General features: G+C 36.4%; 1 pseudogene; it reads right to left on the reverse strand.

Moving 5' to 3' along the window:
- Positions 1–590: 590 nt before the first annotated feature.
- Positions 591–21,905, reverse strand: Gm2318 (annotated as a pseudogene).
- Between the last annotated feature and the right edge of the window lie 207 nt (positions 21,906–22,112).

The following is a 22,112-nucleotide window of genomic DNA, read 5'->3' on the forward strand; positions in this document are numbered from 1 at the left end:
GTTGAAGGAGGAGGACCAACAGTCTCAAATAACCTGGACCTCCCAGGATCTCTCAGACACTGAGCCACCAACCAGGCAGCATACACCAGCTGATATGAAGACCCAACACATATACAGACTTGAGGCCACAGGGAGTAGGGAGGTCTGGTGGGGTGGGGGTAGGATGGTGGGGACATCCTCTTAGAGATGGGGAGTTGGGGTGTGGGAGCATGAGGCAAGGAGGTATGGGATGTGGAACAATCAGAGGGTGGACAAGGAGGGGGATAAAGTCTAGACTTTAAAAAAAGATTAAGGAATAAATTTTAAATAATTCACTACATTAGTGTGTGGAAGTTCGGTACAAAGGACTATTTGCCACTCACTTATTCATTTAGATTTTGTTTGGAAGTTAATATAAAGAGGCTCTTACACTTAAACAAGAAAATGATTAAAGATGTTTAAAAATAAAGGAGTTCTATTTTGACTCTAAAGGTATACCTCCTAGTTAACTTTGTAATCACTTCACGGGGGTTAACTTCCTTCTTAGAATCATCAGAATTACAAGGATTAAAGAGCCTTTCAAACTCTGTTTCATAGGAGACAAAAATGTTAGTGAATTTTTTATTTGGTTACAAATGTACCAGCAAGTGAGAAATATGTATGCTTCATTAGTCTGAAGATGGGAAAGGAGAAGAGTACTTCAGAGTATGCTTCATAATGTCTCTTCACCATCTACATCAAAAAGCATATCGTAGTTGTTGGTCTCCATGTTCATCAAACCCTAAAACAGAAAAGCACTTCTTACTAAAGAAACTCCAAAGGATACAAATATGAAAGATTCTCTGCAAATGATGTATAGATGTGCTATGTTTAGTTAAGCAGGATAATTATAGTGTTAATAAACTATGAGGTACATCTGAGGTCAAATTCCCAATTTATCATTTCATGTCTTGAATAATTCCTACAAAGTCATTAGGATTTTACAGATAATATCAGTCACTTCAGTAAGAAATAATTCAAAATATCAAGTAGTTAAACTTTTTGATTCCTAAAACATATTTCGTTTCCTAAGGACATTTTATGGACCATGTGCAACATACCTCCATGGACTTCTCATGCATGTCTTCAATTGCTTCCAGGGTCAGATTCTGACTACATTCGGACAGTTTTAATGCTTGTTGTTCTTTTTGATAATTGTTCTACAAATGTAAAAGGAAAACATTACTGTAACAATTCTGTTCATTTTTGTTTTTACTGCCATGCAGCATGAATGCTAGGCTAACAACCAACCACTTAATGTATTTCCAATACTAAAATATTTACGTGAGCAAAAATAATTCCATATGAAATGTAAAAGGAATAGTTTTCCAAGTGATTTAACATTTTAACAACTATTATGACTAAATATACTTATATTTTTAAGTAACATGAAATACAATTATACTACCAATTGTGGGTTAATAAAACTTTTTTTTATGAGAAAGTGTTTGCCATGCTGCAGAGACTGGCCTTAGCCTCTCAAGTACTTAAGTTTATAGGCATGCACCATGTAAACATGAACTTGGTAAAATCCTAGCCCTGGAAGCTTAACTCTAGCTAGTGTTAATGCTTTTACCATATGGTGGCCTCCTTTTTCTAACCAGCAGAAGTAATCCCAGGAGGTGGTTCACTACCTCATCTCTGTATCTAGCCCCCACCTAAGGTGTATGTGCCATGTCTTCTACTTTCTTTTCCTTTCTTAAGGATGCCTTATACTTATTCTTTACTAAGTCAAACATCTTCACTTTTCTCAACTATTGTCAAGAGTTTCACCAACTGTAACTGTTATTTTAAATTTATGACTTTAGCTGGTCGTCAGTGTAATGCCTATAAAACTAACTTTTATAAAGTTTGAGTTAGAATGATCACAAGATCATGAATAGTTTTGATCACTTAAAGATACCCTGCCTCAAAATAAAGTGTAAAAAGATGTCTGGGGACAAAGTTTAGTGGTAGATTTGTTTTATCTAGGTTCCAATCTCAAGTAACAATGGAAGTAGTAATATAAATTTCTCTTTGTATTCTTTATGTTGGCAGACAACCATGGTAATTTGCATTTAAAAAATTAAGACAGGCTGTTTACACCTTTTCTCCTTCTGCTACTACATTCCTATTTTGTCCTTTATTCACAGTGATCAGTTTTGTACCTCACATTTCCACTCAAATCATCCTGATTAAGTACAATGACCTCCACTTTGTGAAGTTTCTCTTTAAAAAATGTACACGTGCATACATATGGAGACAAAGGATTAATATTGGGTGTCTTCTTTGGTTGCATCCCACTGTTTGGGAGACAGGGTCTCAATGAACCTAGAATTCATCCATTAGGCTACAACTGGTGGCTAGGAAGCTCTGGGAATCTTCTTATCTCTGAACTAAATCTGAGTTTGGTGGTTCTAAAATGCTCACCACCACACCAACTTTTATTGTTGTGGTGGTTTGTTTTTAGTTTTGCTTGTTTGTTTTGTTGTTGGTGGTGTTGGTGGTAGTGGTGGTGGTGGAGGTGTGTGCGTGCATGCTTACTCAGGGAATATAAACTCGAGTCTCCATGCCTACAGTGAGAAAGATTACCAAATAAACCATCTTCAAGCCCTGCAAATCTATTTTATTTGACCCATTAGCAGCATATGACAAAGTTAGTGAACTTTTCTTCCTTAAATGTTTTCCTTCACTCATAGTAGTTTTATTTGTACCAATTGTTCTCTTCCCTTTCTGGTTCACTCTCACCCCCTCACCCCCACCTCATGCAGAATTACAAATATTGAAGTACTCTGGGAGTCTGTCTTTAGACTCCTCATATACATGGATGATTACTCCCCCTTGAAATTTCATCCAGGGTTCAAGGTTTAAAAATTGCCTTCAATTGGAGTATTTATTTACTTTTTATCTTTAGTCCCTATCTCTTTCCAGAACTGACTCATAATGGCGGCTTCCTCAATTCCTTCCCAGGCAGGAATGGATCTCCTGTTCATTTCAAATTGAATACTTCTCAAACTATTAACCAATCAAATAAAAAATAGTTAATATGGTCATCATCTCAGATCTTACTTGGAAACTATGTGATGACTACAGTCATTGGTACAGTAATGGAGAGATGATCTAAAATAGTTTGGTGATATTCTTCCACAGGAATATTCTGCCAGGGCTGTTGAGAAAGGTTGTTTCTATCCACTGTTACTAAATTTGTACTAAGTTTAGGATTGTAAGAACTGATTTGCCAGTTTGAGATGGCTTTCGAATATTAACAACAGAGTCCAGATGACACCAGTAAGTAAGCTTTCTCTCTCCTTTCAACTGTACCTGAGGCTGACATAGTGTGCTTACTTTTGTAGAAACTGGTAATCCTCTCTTCATCTTTCAGCAAAAGTCTGCCTCTTGAAAATTTATAATCTGGTCTACAAGAAAATACCTAGTGGTTTTCATTGATATAGTATGTGATCATACTTCTCTGCTTTACAATTCAGTAGGACTAGAACAGAACCAAGGATAGATAGATAATGAAACTTAACTTCGTTTCATGTGCCCAACACAAGGCTAGTTTCTCCATTCCTACTTGATACTTAGTTATTCTAGGTTAATTATGAAGTTAGTTATGATACCAACCACTGATTTATCTTGTTCTTCATTGAATTTCTGTATATCCATATCAAACTTCTGCTCACACAATTTGTTGTTGATCTTCTTTCTGTAAAGCACAGTAATAAAAGCAGTCACATTTCATACCGATATGAAAAAGACCACTCAAAACAAATTAAATTGACCATTTCATACTATAAAAAGAAAAACAGCAGTAAAAAATTATCTAATGGGAAATCATTATAGTTTTTTTTCCCTGAAAGATTATCAGAGAAGTCTTCTTTTATGTTTTAGCTTTTCAAAAATTAAAGAAGTTTTAATACATATATATCTTATTTTAGAATATTAATTGTATTTCAAAGTATTTTTTCATTATTTTCTATCAAATATAATGTCTAATTTATTTTCCTATATTGATTCAGTTAAGACTTAGTGCAAAACATAAGTCAATTAAAATATACAAATTGTCTGCATATGTAATTGATTTTTTTCCATATTGTTAAACATAATAAACAACAAATTACATTTCTAAGATTTTGTGTAAGACTTCTGTGTTTCCACAATTAATGTAAATCAAATTTTAAAATCTCATTAACAGGTACTTAAAGTAGAAAATAAAAATTTTCACAGATTTCTAAGAATTAGATTTAGTTTACTTGAAGGCATGAAGTTATATGGTTAACTGCTTAGACAAAATCAAAGACACACATTTTTACTAAAAGCTCAGTAATGTTTTTTTTTCAACTTCAGCCACATATAATTTTTAAAATGATACAAATGTGACCCTACAAAACTAACAACTCTACCTCTCCCATTTGTTCGTTTGCCAAAGTCATTCTAATTTCTGGTTGCATTTTTTTGAAAGAATCTTTGATATAAGTTTCCATGTGTTTTCTCTTTATGTGACTCCAGTCCAAGGCGTCTGAAATAATCATCTTATATGTATGGGCAACAGGCACATATGTGGTGCGCATATATACCTGTAAGCAAAACACTAATACACAAATATGTCTGAAAAATAGGTATTAAGAGCATTGTTTCTTAAGCCATGTAAGACGTTTTGGGTCTATGATCCTAGTCTAGGAAGCTTAGCAGGAGATTTCCAGTGTAAAGGACAACATAGGTTACTTAGGAAAATTCCAGCCAGCCTGACATACATAGTGAGACTATATATCAAAGACAAATTATTATCCTCTAAGAAAGCTCATGCAACATTCAATTACATATAATTTAAAATAGATTCTTTGGGATCTGAGTTTCATTCCCTCACTGGTTAGTAAATTTGTCTTTCACTTTCAGTTACATAATTCATTTTATAAAAATCAGTGAGGGGATTGGTGAGATGATTCATCAGTTAAGAGCACTGGTTCCCTTCCAGAGATCTGAGAATGGATTCCCAGCATCCACAAGGTTGCTCACAACCTATAACTCCAGTTCCAGGGAATTCAATGCCTTCATCTGGCCTCCTCAGGTACAAGACATACAAGATGTGTACATACACACAATCAAGCAAAACAAACATACCCATAAAATAAAATTTAAAAAAATAAGTAATAAGGGTTATATTAAAGAATTCATTTTTCCATTGTGTCATATAAAGAAAAGCACAGAGGAGTTTTAGAAAAGAAACTGACTTAATATAAAATTAATACTGGGTCAACGAAATACTGTTGCATGTACAGAATTTTGTATACATATCACTTAGCTTTGAATACATGGAATGTAGAAAAGTTTACATCATTTTTTTCCTCTAAAAATCCCTTCAATGCAGTTATGAAAATGCCTCAGTAATAAATAGGGTTTACTGTGAAATGAGGACGTTTGCAAGTTTGATTCTAGTACCCATTTAGAAAACTAACCATGGATGTTTGCTTCTACAATAGCAGCACTGTGGTAGGCAGAGTGAGAATTGCTAGGACTTGCTGGCTGCTTATCTAGCTACATGTTCAGTGAAAGAGCAGGTCTTACGGGAATAAGGTGGAAAGAAATAGAGCAAAACCCAACATCCTCCTCTGCCCTCCACATGTGTATATATGCACCACAGACAGAAATATATGAAAAAAATAAAATTAAGTTTAATTAATGTCACACCTGTTGAAAAAGCACCATTTTCACTTCTGTACCACAGGCAAAAATAAGTCCATGATGCTAAATCAAAAATATTTGCAAGAGTCCATGTCATGAGTAGTTCTTGGGTGCTGACCTAGTCCCACAATACCCAGAGTAAGCTCAAATCCCAGGTGCTCTAACACTCCCAGGATCACAGGAATGGCCCCAACATCAGGAGTAACTGAGTCCCTAAGGATCCAGGGACACAGGAACTCCTGCCTTTCCAGTTGCATGGATTCCATCTGTTCTGAAACTGCACCTGGATCAGACCTGGGGTACTGGCTTTGCACCCACTCTTAAAACACCCAGAGGGAGCACGACTCTCAGGTATTCTGAAATGCTAAAGATCACAGGATCACAGAGGAATCTCGACTCCCAGGAGATCAGACACACCCAGGAACACTGGAGTTCTGACAGAAGAGCAGAGCTGAGGGCACAATATCTTTCCCAACACCCTGTGTATCTGGGACCCCCACAAGAACCAGGGAAACAAAATCATCCTCCCGGCCAGAGGCACAGGTTCCTTGCAGTATGCAACTGTGTCTAGAGAAAACCTAGGGCTCTGGCACCTCACCAAATCTTGCAACACCAAGAAAAAGCTTAACCCCCAGGAGCTCTGACACAGCAGGATCTCAGGAGATTGGTCACACCAGGATTTCAAGATCCAAGAGGCAGCATGACTTCCAGGAGCTCAGACACACCCAAAATATCAGGATCCCAGGATCCCAAGATCTCAGAGATAGCTGGACTCCTATGAGTTCTGACACAACTAGGATTACAGGAGGGACAGGCTCCAGACAGAGACAGCAAGGGAAGGTAGCACCAAAGAAAATGAGATGGCACGAGGTAAGTGCAAGAATATAAGCAATAGCAACCAAGACTAGTCGGTGTCATCAGAAACCAGTTTGGCCAACAGAGCAAGTCTTGAATACCCCAACACATTGGAAAAGAAAGATTCAGATTCAAAATCACATCTCATGATGATGATAGAGGTCTTTAAGAACAAAAATAGTTCCATTAAAGAAATACAGGAAAACAGCTAGAAGCCCTTAAAGAGGAAACACAAAAATCCCTTAAAAAGTTAAAGAAAACACAATCAAACAGGTGATGGAATTGAAGAAATACCATCTAGATCTAAAAATGGAAATACAGAATAAAAACTCACAAAGAGAGATGAACCTGGAGAAAGAAAACCTAGGAGACATAGATGCAAGCATCTCCAACAGAATACAAGAGATAGAATAGAGAATCTCAGGTACAGAAGATACCATAGAAAACATTGACACAACAGTGAACGAAAATGCAAAATGCAAAAATCTCCTAACCCTAAACATCCAGGAAATCCAGGACACAATGAGAAGACAAAACCTAAGGAAAATAGGTATAGAAGAGAGAGAAGATTCCCAAGTCAAAGGGCCAGCAAATATCTTCAACAAAATTATAGAAGAAAACTTCCCAAACCTAAAGAAAGATGCACATGAACATGCAAGAAGCCTACAGAACTCCAAATAAACTGGACCAGAAAAGAAATTCCTGCCGACACATAATAATCAGAACAACAAATGCACTAAAGATAAAATATTAAAAGCAGTAAGGGAAAAAAGTCAAATATCATAAAAAGGCAGACCTGTTAGAAATACACCAGACTTCTCACCAGAGACTATAAAAGCCAGAAGATTCTGGACAGATGTTATATAGACCCTGAGAGAACACAAATGCCAGCCCAGGCTACTATACCCAGCAAAACTATCAATTACCGTAGATGGAGAAACCAAAGTATTCCATGATAAAACCAAATTCACACAATATCTTTCCACGAATCGAAACCTTCAAAAAAATAGATGGAAAACTACAACACAAGGAGGGAAACACTACACCATACAAAAATCAAGAAAGAAATCTTCTTTCAACAAACCCCAAAGAAGATAGCAATATAAACATAATTCCACCTCAAACAACAAAAGTAACAGGAAACAACCAACAGTCACTGGTCTTTAATATTTCTTCATAGAAATGGATTCAATTCCCCAATAAAAGACATAGAGTAATAGACTGGATACATAAACAGAACCCAGGATTTTGCTGCATACAGGAAACCCTCCTTAGTGACAAAGACAGACACTACCTCAGAGGAAAAGTCTGGAAAAAAATTTCCAAGCAAATATTTCCAGGAAACAACATGGAATAGCCATTCTACTATGGAATAAAATCAACTTACAACCAAAAGGTTTTTGTTATTGTTTTTTTTTGTTTGTTTGTTTTTTTTATTGTTTTTCTTTTGTTTTTGTTTTTTAAAGATAAGGACTGTCACTATACTTGTCAAAGGGTGAATCAACAAAGATGAACTCACAATTCTGAACATCCATGCTCCAAATGCAAGGGCAACCAAATTCATAAATGAAACTTTACTAAAGCTCAAAGTATATATTGTACCCTACATAATAATAGTGGGAAACTTCAACACCCCACTCTCAGCAATGAACAGATCCTGGAAACAGTAACAAAAGAGAGACACTGTGAAACTAACAGAAGTTATGAAACAAATTGTTTTAACAGATATCTATATCTATAGATAACATAGAACATTTTATCATAAAACAAAAGAATGTGCCTTCTTCTCAACACCTCATGATGCCTTCTCCAATACTGTCCATATAATGGGTCACAAAACAGGCTTCAACAGATATAAAATATTTAAATAATCCCATGCATCCTATCAAGTCACCACGGACTAAGGCTTATCTTCAATAATAATATAAATAAGCCAGGCATGGGGGCACATGCCTTTAATCCCAGCACTTGGGACACTGAGGCATGTGGATTACTGAGTTCAAGGCCAGCCTGGTCTACAAAGTGAGTTCCAGGACAGCCAGGGATACACAGAAAAACCCTGTCTTAACCCCCCAAATAATAATAATAATAATAATAATAATAACAACAACAACAACAACAACAACAACAATAATGATATAAATTATACAAAACCCATATATATATATATATATACACGTGGTAGTTGAACAACAGTCTAATCAACGATAACTTGGTCATGGAAGAAATTAAAGACTTTTAGAGTTTAATGAAAATGAAGCTACAACATATCCAAACTTATGGGACACAATGAAAGCATTCTAAGAGAAAAACTAATAGCTCTGAGTGCCTCCAAAAAAGAAACTGGAGAGAACATACACTAGCAGCCTGGCAGCACAGTTAAAAGCTCTAGAACAAAAGGAAGCAAATTCACCCAAGAGGAGTAGAAGGCAGGAAATAATCAAACTCAGGGCTGAAATGAAACAAGTGGAAACAAAAAGAACTATACAAAGAATCAACCAAACCAGGAGCTGGTTCTTTGAGAAAATCAACAAAATAGATAAACCCTTAGGTAGACTAAAGAGAGGGCACAGAGTCCAAATTAACAAAACCAGAAATGAAAAGAGAGACATAAAAACAGAAACTTAGGAACCCCCCCCCCAAAAAAAAAATTATCAGATCCTACTATAAGAGCCTATACTTAACAAAACTGGAAAATTTGGATGAAATGGACAACTGTCTAGACAGATATCAGGTACCAATTTAAATCAGGATCAAATAGACCCTGTAAACACTCGTATAACCCCTAAAGAAATAGAAGCAGTCTTTAATAGGCTCCCACCCCCTCACCAAAAATAAAACCCCAGGATCGGATGGGTTTAGTACAGAATTCTATCAGACCTTCAAAGAAGACCTAATACCAATACTCTTCAAACTTTTATGCAAAATCAAAAGAGAAGGAACACTATTCAATTTTCTATGAAGCCACAATTACACTTATACCCAAAACATACAAAGACCCAAATGAAGAAAGGAAACTTGAGACCAGTTTCACTTATGAATATTGATGCAAAAATACTCAATAAAATTCTGGTAAACCCAAACAAAGAACACGTTAAAATGATCATCCTTCATGATCAAATGTTCTTCATCCCAGGGATACAGGGATGGTTCAATATATGGAAATCCATCAGCGTAATCCACTATGTAAACAATCTTGAGGAAAAAAAACACAGTATTATCTCATTAGATGCTGAGAAATCATTTGCAAAAATTCAACAACTCTTCATGATAAAATTCTTGGAAAGATCAAGAAGCCAAGGCCCATACCTAAACATAGTAAAAGCAATATAGAGCAAACCAGTATCCAACATCAAAATAAATGGAGAGAAACTTGATGCAATCCCACTAATATCAGACAAGACAAGATCACTCTCTTCCTACCTATTCACAGTAGTATATAATATAGTAGTATTTTATAGTACTAGAAGTTATATCCATAGCAACTATATAACAAAAAGAGGTCAAAGGGATAAAAATTGGAAAGGAAGAATTCAAAATATCACTATTTGCAGATGATATGATAGTATATGTAAGTGACCCCCAAAATTCCAACAGAGAACCCCTAAACCTGATAAACAAATTCAGCAAAGTGGTTGGATATAAAATTAACTCAAGCAAATCAGTAGCTTTCCTCTACTCAAAGGATAAACAGGCTGAAAAAGAAATTATGGATACAACACCCTTCACAATAGTCACAAATTATAATACCTTGGTGTGACTCGAACCAAGCAAGCGAAAGATCTGTATGATAAGAACTTCAAGTCTCTGAAGAAAGAAATTGAAAATCTCAAAAGATGGAAAGATCTCCCATGCTCATAGATTGGCACAATTAATTTAGTAAAAATGGCCATCTTGCCAAAAGCAATCAACAGATTCAATGCAATCTCCATCAAAATTCAAACTCAATTCTTCATAGAGATAGAAAGAGCAATTTGAAAAATCATTTGGAATAACAGAAATCCAGTATATCAAAAAACTATTCTCAACAATAAAAGAACTTCAGGGGGAATCATTCCCGACCTCAAGCTGTATTATAGAGAAATAATGATAAAAATGTATGGTAATGGTACAGATACAATTACTTCATGAAATTCACAGGCAAATGGATGGATCTAAAATATATAATCCTGTGTGAGGTAACCCAATCCCAAAAGTACAAACATGGTATGCACTCACTGATAAGTGGATATTAGTCTAAAAGCTCAGAATACCCAAAATGTAATTCACAGACCACAAGAAGCTCAAGAAGAAGGAAGACAAAAGTGTGGGTGTTTCAGTCCTTCTTAGAATGGGGAACAAAATACTCCTGGGAGGAAACATGGAGACAAAGTACAGAGCGGAGACTGAAGGAATGACCATCTAGAGTCTGCCCAAACTGTGTATCCATCCCATATACAGACACCAAACCCAGTCACGATTGTGGATGCCAACAAGTGCTTGCTGACAGGAGCCTAATATGACTTTCTCCTGAGAGGCTCTGACAGAGCTTGGCAAGAACAGAGGCTGATGCTCACAGCCAACCATCAGATTGATCATAGGATTCCCAGTGGAGGAGTTAGAGGAAGGACTGAAGGATTTGAAGGGGTTTGCAACCTTATAGGAAGAACAACAATATGAATGAACCAGACCTCCCAGAGCACCCAGGGACTAAGCCATCAACAAAAGAGGGGGTCCCATGGCTCCAGTGCATATATAGCAGAAGATGGCCTTGTCAGACATCAGTGGGAGGAGAGGTCCTTGGTCCTGTGAAGGTTCAATGCCCCAGTGTACCCACATGCGAGGGTGGGGAAGTGGGAGTGGGTGGGTGGGCAAACACCCTCATAGAAGCACAGGGAGGGGTAATGGAATAGGGAGTTTCTGGGGTGAAACCAGGAAAGGGCTATTATTTGAAATGTAAATAAAGATAATATCACATAATAAATAAATTAAATTAAAAAAAAATATTCACAAAATACTACATATAAATAAGTCATTAAGATGTCATATAGTATATTAATCAATACTTCCTAATATATAAATTATGTTAATACTATATAGTTTAAACAAATTATATATCCAAAAATGTACCTTCAAAATTTCCCAGTATATTTTGTACTGGAGATCTGTGAAGTAATTAAAGCTTTACAAAGTAAGGATGCTGGGGATACTGTTTGATTGCTCAGCTTTTGTCCTACAAGCAGGACGATGAGAGTTTGACCCACAACATTACACCCTCCAAGAAAACCATTCAAATTAAGGATTAATCTTATAGAAATATTGTTTATAGTATATATCATATTCCAATTATTAATATACATTACTTGCTATACAATCAATTAAATTTTTCTGGAAGTACTTACACTAAGAAGGAAATAATAAGTTTGAACACATTACCATGTATCTCCAACTACTTCTTCAGGATTTGCATTCCCATCATCATGAGTTACTGGATTCTGTACTGGGTTCGTAATAAAACAAGATATTAAAACAATTATGTTATTTTGCAAATTTTAATGAAATACTTTGTGATCATTCAGGCATAGTGCCAACATTAGGTTTTAAAGCAGATCTATTATTTGCCTAGAAGTTAAACAAAATCAAGTAATGTCTAATTGTCATCTAAAAATATGTTTTAAGCTGTTTATTTATATGTTGTGATTAAAGACAAGAGATACAATATGAGATTTTTGATCTCCTTTACAAGCCTAAGAAGAACAACTGAGAAAAAAGGAAGTGTAACATCAATGCCCATCATTAAATATTTGGTACCTTCCATAAGGTCCAATTCTGAAGCATTCCTAACTTGCTGTTCACCACTTAACAAATTCCAGTTTTCCATTGGTGTCTCTACAGAACGTGCAAAACGCTGCCATTCCTCTGAGAAACTTACGTTTTCTGATTTAAAATAAAAAGAAATTTTCTCAAGCCATTTGAATTAAAAAAAATCACTTAAACTAATAAAATTGAAATATAAAATAACATTAAGGAATGATTTTTACAAAAACAGCACTTCATAATTGCAAGAAGGGTTTAAAGATAAAACCATATTTCTATTACCCTCTGATTTAATACTAAAGACTTTAGTATTTAAACATGGAACACAATAGTTGGCTTCAAAGATAGCCATTAATAACCTTAACTTTAATATGTACACATTTTTAAAAAGAATTATTTAAGTTGAATAAAGTATCTTGGTCTTCCTTACTATAAAAGAATAGAGGTGTGTTATTTTTTACTTTAAAACTCTCTCTCTCTCTCTCTCTCTCTCTCTCTCTCTCTTTCTCTCTTACACACACACACACAGACACACACACACACACACACACACACACACACACACACTATGATGGCTTTAACTGTGACTTCATGTGGGTTTATATCTAAACATAGGAGGATCTGCATGTTGGTCCCATTCCTGCAAGGTTTTTGATAAGTTAGAGCAAATGTGTCTGCATCTCAATCTCCAAATAAAATCATAGTTGCTATTATCACAACCAAGCTCCTCAATCTTTTTCATCGAAATACAAATCTAAATTATAAAGTTCTGTCTGGCTGGACATATATTTCACTGCTACAGCAAGAAGCTCTGGGTTCAATCTTCAACTATGAAAAACCCCCACAAATTTTAAAAGTAAAAATAAAACAAGCATGTTTCCTCAGGTCCCAGTACATTTGTAAGGCTGAGGACTTCAGTTTCAAGGCCAGTTCAAGCTGCACATGAGGTTTCAGACACTCCTGAGATACAGAGTTAGAGCTTACTTCCCTAAACCAAAACAACACATAAATAAACACAGCCTGGCCTGAAGTATGTCTGAAGTTCCAGCACTTCAGAGGCTGAGAGGAGCCTCGGGATTTTGAGGCCGTTTGGATCCTATATATACAAGTTTCGGCAATCTGGCCTTTCAACACCAGGTAGAAGAAAATGAAGACTCGTCTTCAGTTTGTTTTTAATAAATTTCTGTCGGGTAGCAGCAGCACAGAAAAGGTTCTAGTCTGTTTCTGCCACTAACTGACCTCCAGTTTACTCACACTTCACATCCCCAGGCCCAAGGAAGACTTTCAGGGTCTCCAATTCCATGGCCTTCCTGCTTTCTGCTAGATACTAGACTGTTCAAACTCCTGCCCTTAGTGAAGTTCTCCGTTTTTCACCGCAGAGGTCTAAGTGGGTAAAGTCGATTGTGAACCCAGCAGCAGTGCTATCTGGAGTCCAGGGAGGGTCATCTCCTCTCCTTACTCTGGAAGTAACACCTCCGCCCCTCCACCTTCACCCCATCCGGACCCCCACCTGAACCATTATTAACCATCTTTTAACAGGTCACTGACTACCTCCACAGAGACTTCCCCCTACCATGCTTCCTCAAGAAACTTCCCTTCCTCAAGAACTCAGCTTCGTGGCCACCACAAAGCATACTGGGTAACAGGGATTGGGCAGCTGGAAAACAATCTCAGCCAAGCCCCTTGCTGATTGGCCGTGTTTGCACATGCTTACTAAAGTGAGAGAGGCTCTATCAGTCATCTGTCATCCAAGCAGCAAATAAGAGATAGTATTTTAGCTGCCACTACTACCCAGAAGTTTTCCATTTTCCAAGTTTGCAATACTAACTTGAAAGTTAAAATAAAATGAACCCCAAAGAAGACTCTCCTACTTTGTTTCAGTTGAAGGGGCTGTTATGTGTATTTCGGATTTGTTTTATTTATTTAACTAACGTGCTTTTGCATGTTTGTATTTGTTCAACATGCATGTCTGGTGCTCATAGAAACTAGAATAGGATGCCAAATCCCCGGGATCTAGAATTACAAATGGTTGTGAGCCATTATATGGGTCCTAGGAACTAAACCTTGGTTTTCCCCAAGAGCAACAAGTGGTCTTAATTTGAAAGCTATCTTTCCATCCCTGCCCTGTGTGTGTTTTAAGGTATGCTGGATCATTTCTCTCGATAGATGTTTATTTTTAATATACAGTGGAGATTATAGAAATATGACACTTTCCTCATATTGTCTATTTCCAGAAAAAGAAAAAAAAACATAATTTTAAAGGATTCTGTAAATCATAAAAAGAGATTCAGCAAAAATGATGTGTATACATTTCAGTATATGTGTGCAGAAGAAGACTGTATTCTCAATCATATTCCAACTTACATTTTTTGTTTGTTTGTTTTTCCAGACAGGGTTTCTCTGTATAGCCCTGGTTGTCCTGGAACTCACCCTGTAGACCAGGGTTGCCTCAAACACAGAAATCCCCCTGCTTCTGCCTCCCAAATGCTGGGATTAAAGGCATGCGCCACCACTGCCTGATCCAACTTAAATCTTCAGAGACAGGGTCTCTCTGAATCTGCAGCTCACCGACGTCACTAGCCTGGCTAGCCAGCTAGCTATCTCTACCTACTCAGCACTGGACTGCAGCCTGCATTTTTAAAGTGGATTCTAGGCCCCCACCTTAAGTCCATATATTTTCAAGGAAAGCACTTTACCAAATGAGCCATAATTCTAGCCCCTCTGCAGGGTTTGTTATGTTGCTGTAGCCACTGTCTTTTTTTTTTGGGGGGGTGCATATTTCTCTAATCATGCCTAAATTTAAGTTCCTAAAATGCTTAATGCTGGTTTTGTTTGTTTCCTTACAATAGCCAATTGCATTTCTTGCTCACTTTACAGTTAATTGGGCAAACTGGAAAAACTAACATTTCATTTGCGAGGCTTATTGTTGTTTTTTGTTTGTTTGGTAGGTGTTTTGTTAATTTCGTGTGTTGGTTGGGTTTTTTTTTTCACCACTGAAGATGAAACTCATAGCTTTTACATGGTGCTGTACCACTGAGGTACACCTTCAGCTAATCTTTGTTTCTGAATGTTGGGTGAGTAGTCATCTGTATGTGTTTTAAAGAAAACTACAATTATTGTGAAACCTAAAATTATCCTCCTATGCTATAGGGTTTATAGAGATCTGATGCCATCTTCTGTCCTCTTCAAACAACAGGCAAATATCTCCAAAAACACCTACCTCCAGATTTATCCAACATACTGTCTTGTTCATCTCTGTGAAGAAAGGACAATAAAATTTTAAAGCTAGAAATATAGTGGACTGGTAGAGCATTTGCCTAGCACACACACAAAAAAAAACTTTACACAGGAACTTCTTTTAATTATTTAGAATAGATATATAATGTGTGGTTTGGAACAAATGTCATATGCATATAAAATACATGGTAGACAACCAAAGTGAACCTGAATTATTTACTTTTAACAATTCATACATTTATACCCCACAGTAGTTTATTCATAACTCTCCCACACTTGCTGAGACCCTTCTTCTTCCCAGATGGTCCCCCTCTTATTTTTATGATGTTTCTCCTTTTGTTTGTGTTTATATCTGGGAAGATCCCATGCAGGTGGCTATATTGTCCAAGTTGCTATGTGTTTGTGATGACAAGGACTTAAGGACCCCAAGCAGGGCTTGAACTCAATATATAGTTGCATCTGACCATGAATTGTTGATTTTCCTGAATCTACTCCTCCAGTGAAGGGATCACAAACACTACTTTTGAAGTACTCTATTGAACTGGGAAAAATTGAAAATATTACCTTATATCTTCATCTGCTTCTACGTGAGGCGGCATATTCTCATGTTTGCCAAATGCTGGCCTTTTTACTATATTGACAATAGAAAATGGAAACATTTGAAAGTATGCTATATAAGTAATAGTTAATAAAGTATTTTCAATTTGCATTTCTCTGGAAAAACTGCCCACGTGAGTTTTTGAAACAGCTTTTATAAATGAAATAATTACATCAAGGAAATTGAGGATACAAGGAGAAAACAAAACTTAAGGATAATAGGTATAGATGAGAAGTAAGATTTCCAACTTAAAGGGCCAGTGAATATCTTCAACAAAATTATAGAAGAAAACTTCCCTAACCTAAAGAAAGAGATGCCCATGAACATAAAAGAAGCCTACAGATCCCCAAATACTTTAGACCAGAAAAGACATTCCTGCCATCACATAATAATCAAAACACCAAATGCACACAACAAAGAGAATATTAAAAGCAGTAAGGGAAAAAAGTTCAAGTAACATATAAAGGCAGACCTATCAGAATTTCACCTAACTTCTCCCCAGAGACTATGAAAGCCAGACGATCCAGGACAGTTGACATACAGACCCTAAGAGAGCACAAATGCCAACCAAGGCTACTATACACAGTAAAACTCTTTTACCATAGATGGCGAAACCAAGGTATTCTATGACAAAAGCAAAATTACACAATATCTTCCAAAAAATCATGCCCTTCAAAGTATAATGAAGGGAAAACACCAAAACAAGGAGGGAAATTACATTCTAGAAAAAGCAAGAAAGTAATCTTGCAGCAAACCTAAAAGAAGATGGCCACATGAACAAAATTCCATCTCTAAAAACAAATATAACAGGAACCAACAACGACTATTTCTTAATATCTCTTAATATCAGTGGACTCAAATCCACAATAAAAAGACATAGACTAATAGACTTAATGTGTAAGCATGACCCAGCATTTTGTTTCATACAAGAAACAAATCTCACAGACAAAGACAAATATTACCTCAGAGTAAAAGGCTAGAAAACAATTTTCCAAGCAGATGGTCACAAGAAACAGGCTGGAGTAGGCATTAGAATATCAAAAAAAAATTGACTTTCAACCCAAAGTTATCAAAAAAGACAAGGAGGAACACTTCATATTCATCAAAATTAAATTTACCAAGAGGAACTCCCAATTCTGAACATCTATGCTCCAAATGCAAGGGCAGCCACATTCATAAAAGAAACTTTAGTAAACCTCAAAATACACATTGCACTGCACACTATAATAGTGGAAGACTTCAACACCCCTCTCTCATCAATGGGCACATCCTGGAAACAAAAACTAAAAACAGACACAGTGAAACCAACAGGAGTTATGAAACAAATGGATTTAGTTGATATCTATAGAAAACTTTATCCTAAATCGAAAGGATATCCCTTCTTCTCTGTACCTCATGAGGCCTTCTCCAAAATTGACCATATAATCAGTCACAAAACATGCCTCAACAGATATAAAAATATTGAAATAATCCCATGCATCCTATCAGATCACCACAGACTAATGCTGATCTTCAATAATAATATAAGTAATAGAAAATCCACATATATGTGGAATGTGAACAACAACCTACTCAATGATAACTTGGTCAAGGAAGGAATAAAGAAGGAAATTAAAGATTTTTTAGAGTTTAATGAAAATGAAGCTACAACATAACCAAACATATGGTACACAATGAAAACAGTAATAAGAGAAAACTTCACAGCCCTGAATGCCTCTAAAAAGAAACTGGATAGAGGATACAGGAGCAGCTTGACAGCACAACTAAAAGCTCTAGAACAAAAGGAAGCAAATTCTCCCAAGAGGAATAGAAGGCAGGAAACAATCAAACTCAGGACTGAAATCAACCAAGTGGAAACAAAGGAACTATACAAAGAATCAACCAAACCAGGAGCTGGTTGTTTGAGAAAATCAACATGATAGGTAAACCCTTAGCCAGACTCACTAAAGGGCACAGGGACATCATCCTAATTAACAAAACCAGAAATGAAAAGGGAGACATAACAACAGAAACTTAGGAAATCCAAAAAATCATAAGATCCTACTACAAAAACCTATACTCAACCAAACTGGAAAATCTGGATGAAATGGACACTTTTCTAGCCAGATATCAGGTACCAAATATAATTCAGGATCAGATAAACCCTAGAAATACTCCCATAACCCCTAAAGAAATAGAAGCAGTCATTAATAGTCTCCCAAACAAAAAAGACCAGGATCTGATGGGTTTAGTACAGAATTCTATCAGATCTTCATGAAGACCTAATACCAATACTCTTCAAACCATTATGCAAAATCTAAAGAGAAGGAACATTATTCAATTTGTTCTATGAAGCCAGAATTACAATTATACTCAAACCATACAAAGACCCAATGAAGAAAGGAAACTTCAGACCAATTTCCCTTATGAAAATTGATGCAAAAATATTCAATAAAAGCCTTGCAAACTGAATCCAAGAATACATAAAAATGATCATCCATCATGATCAAGTACACTTGATCCCTGTGATGAGGGATGGTTTAATATACAGAAATCCATCAACTTAATCCACTATAGAAACAAACTCAAAGACAAAAATCACATGATCATTTCATTAGATGCTGAGAAAACATTTGACAAAATACAGCACCCATTCATAGTAAAAGTCCAGGATAGATCAGGAATTCAAAGCCTATACCTAAACATAATAAAAGCAATAGATAGCAAACCAGTAGCCAACATCAAACTAAATGGTGAGAAACTGGAGGCAATCCCGCTAAAATCTGGGACTAAACAATGCTGCCCACTTTCTCCCTACCTATTCAACATAGTACTTGAAGTCCTAGTCAGAGCAATTAGACAACAAAAAGAGAACAAATGAATACAAATTGGAAAGGAAGAAGACAAAATCTCACTATTTCCAGAAGATATGATAGTATATATAAGTGACCCCAAAAATTACACCAGAGAAATCCTAAATCTGATACACAGCTTCAGTGCAGTAGCTGAATACAAAATTAACTCAAACATATCAATGGCATTTCTCTACAAAAAGAATAAACAGGATGAAATAGAAATTAGGGAAACAACACCCTTCACAATAGTCACAAATAATATAAAATACGTTGGTGTGACTCTAACTGAGTAAGTGAAAGAAGGATCTGTATGATAAAAATGTCAAGTCTCTGAAGAAAAAATCAAAGAAAATCTCAGAAGATGGAAAGATCTCCCATGCTCATGGATTGGCAGGATTAATGTAGTAAAAATGGCTATCTTGCCGAAAGCAGTCTACAGATTTAATGCAATCCCCATGAAAATTCCAACACAATTCTTAACTGAGTTAGAAAGGGCTATTTGCAAATTCATCTGGAATAAGAACAAAACCTAGGATACAAAAACTCTTCTCAAAAATAAAAGAATCTCTCCTGGAATCACCGTGCCTGACCTCAAGCTGTACTATAGAGCAATTGTGATAAAAACTGCATGGTACAGGTATACTGATAGACAGGTAGATAAATGGAATAGAACTGAAGACACAGAAATGAACCCACACACCTATTGTCACTTGATCATTGACAAAGGAGCAAAAACCATCCAGTGGAAAAAAAGACAACATTTTCAACAAATGGTGCTGGCTCAATTGGCAGTTAGCATGTAGAAGAATGCAAATTGATCTATTTTCATCTCATTGCACAATGCTCAAGTCTAGGTAGATCAAGGAACTCCACATAAAACCAGAGACACTGAAACTTATAGAGGAGGAAGTGGGGAAGAGCTTCGAAGACATGGGCACAAGGGAAAACTTCCTGAACAGAACAGCAATGGCTTGTGCTGTAAGATTAAGAATAGACAAATGTGACCTTATAAAATTGCAAAGCTTCTATAAGTCAAAGGACACTGTCAATAGGACAAAACAGCAACCAATAGATGGGAAAAAATCTTTACCAATCCTAAATCAGATGGGGACTAATATCCAATATATATAAAGAGCTCAAGAATCTGGACTCCAGAAAATCAAATAACCCCATTAAAAAATGGGGACAGAGATAAACAAAGAATTCACAACTAAGGAAAACCGAATGGCAGAGAAGCACCTAAAAAATGTTCATCATCCTTAATTATCAGGGAAGTGCATGTCAAAATAAACCTGAGATTCCACCTCATACCAGTCAGAATGGCTCAGATCTAAAACTCAGATGACAGCAGATGCTGGCGAGAATGTGGTGAAATAGGAACACTCCTCCATTGCTGGTGAGATTGCAAGCTGGTAAAACCACTCTGGAAGTCAGTCTGGTGTTTCCTCAGAAAATTGGACATAGTTTTACTGGAAGATCCAGCAATACTCCTCCTGGGCATATTCTCAGAAGATATTCTAACTTGTAATACTGACATGCTTCACTATGTTCATAGCATCTTTATTTATAATAGCAAGAAGCTGAAAACAACCCAGATGTCCCTCTTCAGTGGAATGGATACAGAAAATGTGGTACATTTACATAATGAAATACTACACAGCTATTAAAAACAATGAATTCTTGAAATTCTTAGACAAATGGATGGATCTTGATGATATCTTCCTAAGGGAGATAACCCAATCACAAAAGAACACACATGATATGCATTCACTGATAAGTGGATATTATGCCAGAAGCTCACAATAACCAAGACACAACCTGCAAAACCCATGAAACTCAAGAAGAAGGAAGACCAAAGTGTGGATACGTCATTCCTTCTTAGAATGGGAAACAAAATGCCCATGGAAGGAGTTAAAGAGACAAAGTTTGCAGCTGAGACTGAATGAATCCAGAGACTGCCTCACTCAGGGATCAATCCAATAAATAACCAACAAACCCAGACACTATGGCAGATGCCAACAAGAGCTTGGGGACAGGAGACTGATATAGCTGTCTCCTGAGAGGATCTGTCAGTGCCTGACAAATACAGAAGTGAATGCTCACAGACATCCATTGTACTGAGCACAGGGTCCCCAATGATGGAGCTAGAGAAAGTACCCAAGGAGCATAAGGGGTTTGCAGCCCCATAGGAGGATAAACAATATGAACTAACCAGTACCCCCAGAGTTCCCTGGGACTAAAGCACCAATCAAATAAAACAGATGGTGGGACTTATGGCTCCAGCTGCATATGTAGGAGAGGATGGCCTAGTATGTCATCAACGGGAGGAGAGACCCTTGGTACTGTAAAGGTCCTATGCCCCAGTATTAAGGAATGCCTGGGCCAGGAATTGGGGGTGGGTGTGTTGGGGGCAGGGGGAGAGGTAAGAGGAGAGGGGATTTGCAGAGGGGAAATAGAAAAGGTGATAATATTTGAAATGTAAATAAAGAAAATATATAATAGAAAAAAGGAATGAAATAATTTATTTGCAGGTTTTATGAGATAAATTCATGTTTTGCTAACATATAGGAACACCGTTCAGATCTTTTTCTGGGGTAAAATCATAGCAAGTTATTGTTTCTCAACATATTATGTCTAAAGTGCCAAGAGTAGGTATATGCACTGCTAAAACTCGGGTATAGGAATATATAGATATAGGTAAAATTAGAAATGAAGTACATGAAAACTTAGAAAAGACTTCTTCCATTGCAGGTGAGTTGGGAAAAGTCTAATGAACTGCAGGACACAATCAATACTGAAGACTGGATACCTTCAGAATGAGCCTGCTCTTCTTCTTCATCTGAATCAAAGTCAACAAGTAATAAGTAACCTTCCTTTGGTATCACCCGCAGTTTCTTAATAGACATTTTTCTCTTAAGCGCTCAGTTGTCTTCTTAGTTAAAAAATATAAATAAAAAGGAAAAAAGAAAAAAAAGTAGTTATCTAAATCCAAAGGTATCATTTAAATAGTTAAAAATGTCAAAAAGTCAAATAATTATTTTAGCTCATTGAAAGATTGTTTCTTTTGTTTTTTAACACTTATATTTTTAATAATTTGTCTTTATCAGAGAGTT

This window comes from Mus musculus, chromosome X (assembly GCF_000001635.26).
Source record: "Mus musculus strain C57BL/6J chromosome X, GRCm38.p6 C57BL/6J".
Lineage (NCBI taxonomy): Eukaryota > Metazoa > Chordata > Mammalia > Rodentia > Muridae > Mus > Mus musculus.